Source organism: Moschus berezovskii, chromosome 13 (genome assembly GCF_049115385.1).
Source record: "Moschus berezovskii isolate FMDL1 chromosome 13, NW_MosBer_1.0, whole genome shotgun sequence".
In the NCBI taxonomy this organism is placed as follows: Eukaryota; Metazoa; Chordata; class Mammalia; order Artiodactyla; family Moschidae; genus Moschus; species Moschus berezovskii.
In genome coordinates, this window is record NC_142472.1 from 35,635,144 (window position 1) to 35,641,463 (window position 6,320).

At 42.8% G+C, this 6,320-nt stretch overlaps 1 pseudogene; it reads left to right on the top strand.

Annotated features, from left to right (window-relative positions):
• Positions 1 to 661: 661 nt before the first annotated feature.
• On the top strand, positions 662 to 988 carry LOC129556625 (large ribosomal subunit protein eL36 pseudogene; annotated as a pseudogene).
• The last annotated feature ends 5,332 nt before the right edge of the window (positions 989 to 6,320 follow it).

Here is a 6,320-nt window from a genome sequence, read left to right on the forward strand (position 1 = left end):
CTGAACTGAATACTACCATGCCTCTCACAGAGCTGTTATGAGGATTAACTAGGGCAGTTTGTAAACTGTAGAGTTGTTGGCAAATGATAAAATAATAGACATTTCATAAGTGGAATAGCTAGAGCTAGAAACCAGGTCATCCAATCCCAGAGTCATTTACATCCCACCCAGGCTTGCCACTTTAAGACAATATGCTAACATAGGTTTTTGGGTAGCCTTTGGGATGTCTCTGTGAGTTATAGACCAAGGCCAGCTTTCAACAATGACTGAAAAGGAAGAATAAATAAATGGAACAGCAACAGTCTTATTTTACTTCTGTGTGCATTTGTTTCTCCATGAATTTGTCTTTCAGTCCCTTCCCAAAGCCCAAACAAGCTAGAGGCAAGTCTCCTGTAACTTCAACTGATAAGTCATACAAAGAATATGAAACATAGTAGATAATGCCACTATGACAACCAATGAGGATCTTTGGTACGCCACCACCTGCATTTTATACAGTGTATGTTTGGTCAAACAGTGACCTAAAAATGTTCATGCAGTGAGATATTGAATTATGAATTCTATACTCTTCTTAAAACATTTTACATTTGTTTTTTCCTGTAAGGTTTCCTTTCACCATTTAAAATTACATAAGAAATAGCCTTCCGCCGCGGCAGCCATTGTAGAACTACAGCCATGGCTCTGCGCTACCCCATGGCCATGGGCCTCAACAAGGGTCACAAAGCGACCAAGAACGTGGGCAAGTCGAGGCACAGCCGCCGCCACAGGCATCTCACCAAACATACCAAGTTCGTGTGGCACGTGATCCGGGAGGTGTGTGGCTTCACCTCTTAGGAGCGACGAGCCATGGAGCTGCTCAACGTCTCCAAGGACAAGCGGGCCCTCAAGTTCATCAAGAAAAGGGTGGGGACACACATCTGCGCAAAAAGGAGAAGAGCTGAGCAACGTCTTGGCCGCCATGAGGACAGCGGCAGCCAAGAAGGACTGAGCCCTTCCCTTCCATTCACAATAAATCTTGCCCCCCCCAAAAAAAGAATTAAATTAAATTAATAAGAAATAGAAGAATGATTCTCTGGTAGTACAATTAAGCATGGTGGAACTATAGAACATGAAAAGTGATGTCCCTTTCCTCTTGACCTTGCCAAGACGTTGCTTTCCCAAAGCGCCACCATTGACGTGTCCTGCACATCTTTCCAGGACATACTTTAGGCATAGGAAAGCATACATAAACACACTCACACTTTACAATGCACTCATTTGACGTAATGTGTGTATTTTTTATCTTCTACTTCCTTATTTTTATGGGATAACTTCCCCAAAGTGGAACTGCTGAGTACAGACATATATATATATTTTCATTTTCATTCTTTCCATTATCATATCATTTAGTTAATATAAAAAATCACACTACATATACAAGAGTAGGGAGAAGAATAGCATGGGGAGGGGGAGCAGTAAGGAGGAGGAGACAGGGTGATGGAAGAAGGAACTGTTTCAGTCCTGAATTTAGAGTTTCTCAAGTCCCTGAGAGTTTCCTTGAAGTCAAACATACTTGCTTTTCTATATTTATATGAGCCCGTAAAAGCTCTACTTTTCCAGAGATAATTTACATATAGTTTTTGCATTTACCACTGAAATGGTTCTCAGTTCAGTTCAGTTCAGTCACTCAGGTGTGTCTGACTCTTTGTGACCCCATGAACTGTAGCATGCCAGGCTTCCCTATCCTTCACCGTCTCCTGGAGCTTTCACAAACTCATGTCCGTTGAGTTGGTGATGCCATCCAACCATCTCATCCTGTGTCGTCCCCTTCTCCTCTCCTCCTGGTTTCAATCTTTCCCAGCATCAGGGTCTTTTCCAATGAGTCAGCTCTTTGCATCAGGTGGCCAAAGTATTGGAGTTTCAGCTTCAACATCAGTCCTGCCAACGGATATTCAGGGTTGATTTCCTTTAGGATGGACTGGTTGGATCTCCTTGCAATCCAAGGGACTCGAAAGAGTCTTCTCCAGCACCACAGTTTAAAAGCATCAATTCTTTGGTACAAAGGTTTCTTTATGGTCCAACTCTCACATCCATACATGACTACTGGAAAAACCAAAGCTTTTACTAGATGGACTTTGTCACAAAGTAATGTCTCTGCTTTTTAATATGCTGTCTAGGTTGGTCTTAGCTTGTCTTCCAAGGAGAAAGCGTCTTTTAATTTCATGGCTGACATCACCATCCACTGTGACTTTGGAGCCCAAGAAAATAAAGTCTGTCACTGTTTCCATTGTTTCTCCATCTATTTGCCATGAAATGTTGGGACAGGATGCAATGATCTTTGCTTTTTGAATGTTGAGTTTAAGTCTGCTTTTTCATTCTTCTCTTTCAATTTCATCAAGAGGCTCTTTAGTTCTTCTTCACTTTCTGCCATAGGGTGGTGTCATCTGCATAGCTGAGGTTATTGATATTTCTCCTGGAAATCTTGATTCCAGCCTGTGCTTCATCCAGTCCAGCATTTTGCATGATGTACTCCACATATAAGTCAAATAAGCAGATAACAATACACAGCTTTGATGTAGTCCTTTCCCTATTTGGAACCAGTCCATTGTTCCATGTCCGGTTCTAACTGTTTCTTCTTGACCTGCATACAGATATCTCAGGAGGCAGATCAGGTGGTCTGGTATTCCCATCTCTTTAGAAATTTTCCACAGTTTGTTGTGATCTACACAGTCAAAGTTTTTGGTGTAGTCAATGAAGCAGAAGTAGATGTTTTTCTGGAACTCTCTTGCTTTTTTGATGATCCAGCAGATGTTGGCAATTTGATCTCTGGTTCCTCTGCCTCTTCTAAATCCAGCTTGAACATCTGGAAGTTCTTGGTTCATGTATTGTTGAAGCCTAGCTTGGAGAATTTTGAGCATTACTTTGTAAGCATGTGAGATTGGTGCAATTGTGCGGTAGTTTGAGCATTCTTTGGCATTGCCTTTCTTTGTGATGGGAATGAACACTGATCTTTTCCAGTCCTGTGGCCTCTGCTGAGTTTTCCAAAGTTGCTGATATATTGAGGGCAGCACTATAACAGCATCATCTTTCAAGATTTGAAATAGTTCAACTGGAATTCCATCACCTCCACTAGCTTTGTTTGTAGTGATATTTCCTAAGGCCCACTTGACTTCACACTCCAGGATGTCTGGCTCTAGGTGAGTGATCACACCACCATGGTTATCTGGATCATGAAGATCTTTTTTGCACAGTTCTTCTGTGTATTCTTGCCACTTCTTCTTCATATCTTCTGCTTCTGTTAGGTCCATACTGTTTCTGTCCCTTATTGTGCCCATCTTTACATGAAATGTTCCGTTGATATTTCTAATTTTCTTGAAGAGATCTCTAGTCTTCCCCGTTCTATTGTTTTCCTCTGTTTCTTTGCACTGATCACTGAGGAAGGCTTTCTTATCTCTCCTCGCTCTTCTTTGGAACGCCACATTCAGATGGGTATATCTTTCCTTTTCTCCTTTACCTTTCACTTCTCTTCTTTTCTCAGCTATCTGTAAGGCCTCCTCAGACAACCATTTTACCTTTGGGCATTTCTTTCTTGGGGATGGTCTTGATCACTGCCTCCTGTACAATGTCACAAACCTCTGTACATAGTTCTTCAGGCACTCTGTCTATCAGATCTAATCCCTTGGATCTACTTTTGCTTCCACTGTATAACTTAAGTATTTGATTTAGGTCCTACCTGAATAGTCTAGTCTTTTTCCCTACTTTCCTCAATTTAAGTCTGAATTTTGCTATAAGTTCATGATCGGAGCCAGTCAGCTCCTGGTCTTATTTTTTCTAACTGTATAGAACTTCTCTATCTTCAGCTGAAAAGAATATAATCAATTTGATTTCATATTGGTGTTGACCATCTGGTGATGTCCACATATAGAGTCATCTCTTGTGTTGTTGGAAGAGGGTGTTTGCTATGACCAGTGCATTCTCTTGGCAAAACTCTGTTAGCCTTTGCCTGCTTCACTTTGTACTCCAAGGCCAAACTTGCCTGTTACTCTAAGTATCTCTTTACTTCCTACCTTTGCATTCCTGTCCCCTATGATGAAAAGGACATCTTTTTTGGTGTTAGTTATAGAAGGTCTTGTAGACCTTTCAACTTGTAAACCATTCAACTTCAGCTTTTTTGGCATTAGTGGTTGGGCATAGACTTGGATTACTGTGATACTGAATGGTTTTCCCTGGAAATGAACAGAGATCATTCTGTCATTTTTGAGATTGCATCCAAGTACTGCATTTCAGACTGTTTTGTTGACTATGAGGGCTACTCCATTCCTTCTAAGGGATTTTTGCCCACAGTAGTAGATATAATGGTCATTTTAATTAAATTCACCCATTCCAGTCCATTTTAGCTCACTGATTCTTAAAATGTCAATGTTCACTCTTGCCATCTCCTGTTTGACCACTTCCAATTTGCCTTGATTCATGGACCTAACATTCCAGGTTCCTATGCAGTATTGTTATTTGCAGCATTGGACTTTACTTCCATCACCAGTCACACCCATAACTGGGTGCTGTTTTTGCTTTGACTCCGTCTCTTCATTCTATCTGGAGGTATTTCTCCACTCTTCTCTAGGAGCATACTGGGCACCTACCAACTTATGGAGTTCATCTTTCAGTGTCCTATCTTTTTGCCTTTTCATATTGTTCATAGGGTTCTCAAGGCAAGAATACTGAAGTGGTTTGCCTTTCCCTTCTCCAGGGGACCATGTTTTGTCAGAACTCTCCACCATGACCTGTCTGTCATGACCAGCAAATAAAAGGATACCCCACATCAAAGGGCAAAGGAGAAGCCCCAACAAGATGTAGGAGGGCATAGTCACATTTAGAATCAAACCCCAACCCAGCAGAGACACTCAGAGGGCTCAAACAAAACCTTGTGTGCACCAGAACTCAGAGACCCCACAGAGACTGAGACAGACCTGCCTTTGAGTGTCTCTTGTGGAGGCACTGGTCAGCAGTGGCCTGACACAGGGATGGGGGGACCTGGGTCATGCTGCGTGTGGCATAAGCCCTTTTGGAGGAGGTTGTCTTTAGCTCACTATAGAGCCTCTGAGCAGATGACACACAAACTGCAGAACAATTATACCAAAGAAACTCTTACACTGTTAAGAAAGTTCTAGAACCCACAACAGACTTTCCAACCTGGGGATCTGGCAAAGAAACTGAGCACCCCCAGGGAATTTGACTTTGGAGACCATGAGATTTGATTGCAGAACTTCCACAGGACTGGGGAAACAAGACTCTTGGAGGACACAAACAAAACCTTGTGCACACCAGGAGCCAGGAGAAAGAAGCAGTGTCCCCACAAGAGACTGAGCCAGACTTGCCTGTGAGTGTCCAGGAATCTCCAGTGGAGGTGTGGGTTGACAGTGGCCTGTTGTGGGGTCAGGGGCACTGAATACAACAGTGTGTGCACTAGTCATTTTGAAGGAGGTCGCCATACCTTCATTTCCCCTACCACAGTTTGGCCTCAGGCCAAACAACAGGGAGGGAATGCAACCCTGACCATCAGCGGAAAATTGAATTGCAGGTTTACTGAACATGTTCCTGCCCATCAGAACAAGACTCAGTTTCCCCCACAGGGAGTCTCTCCCATGAGGAAGCTTCCATAAGCCTCTTATCCTTCTCCATCACAGGGCAGACAGAATGAAAACTACAATCACAGAAAACTAACCAAACTGATCACATAGATCATAACCTTGTCTAACTCAATGAAACTATGAGCCAAGCTGTGTAGAGCCACCCAGAAATGGTTCTAACCAGTAACAATCTACAAGAAAAGAAGATTAAGCCTGTGGTACCAAGAAATCATAAGTAGTCTATTTGTTTCTTCGTTTTTGTTCCAGGTCCGTTTCTTGGTACTGACCTTAGCTTACTCCTTGGAAGGAAAGTTATGACCAACCTAGATAGCATATTAAAAAGCAGTGACATTACTTTTCCAACCAAGGTCCGTCTGTCTAGTCAAGGCTATGGTTTTTCCCATGGTCATGTATGGATGTGAGAGTTGGGCTGTGAAGAAAGCTGATCGCCGAAGAATTGCTGCTTTTGAACTGTGGTGCTGGAGAAGACTCTTGAGAGTCCCTTGGACTGCAAGGAGATCCAACCAGTCCATTTTAAAGGAAATCAGTCCTGGGTGTTCATTAAGCTGAAACTCCAATACTTTGGCCACCTCATGCGACGAGTTGACTCACTGGAAAAGAGTCTGATGCTGGGAGGGATTGGGGGAGGGAGGAGACGGGGACGACAGAGAATGAGATGGCTGGATGGCATCACCGACTTGATGGACATGAGTT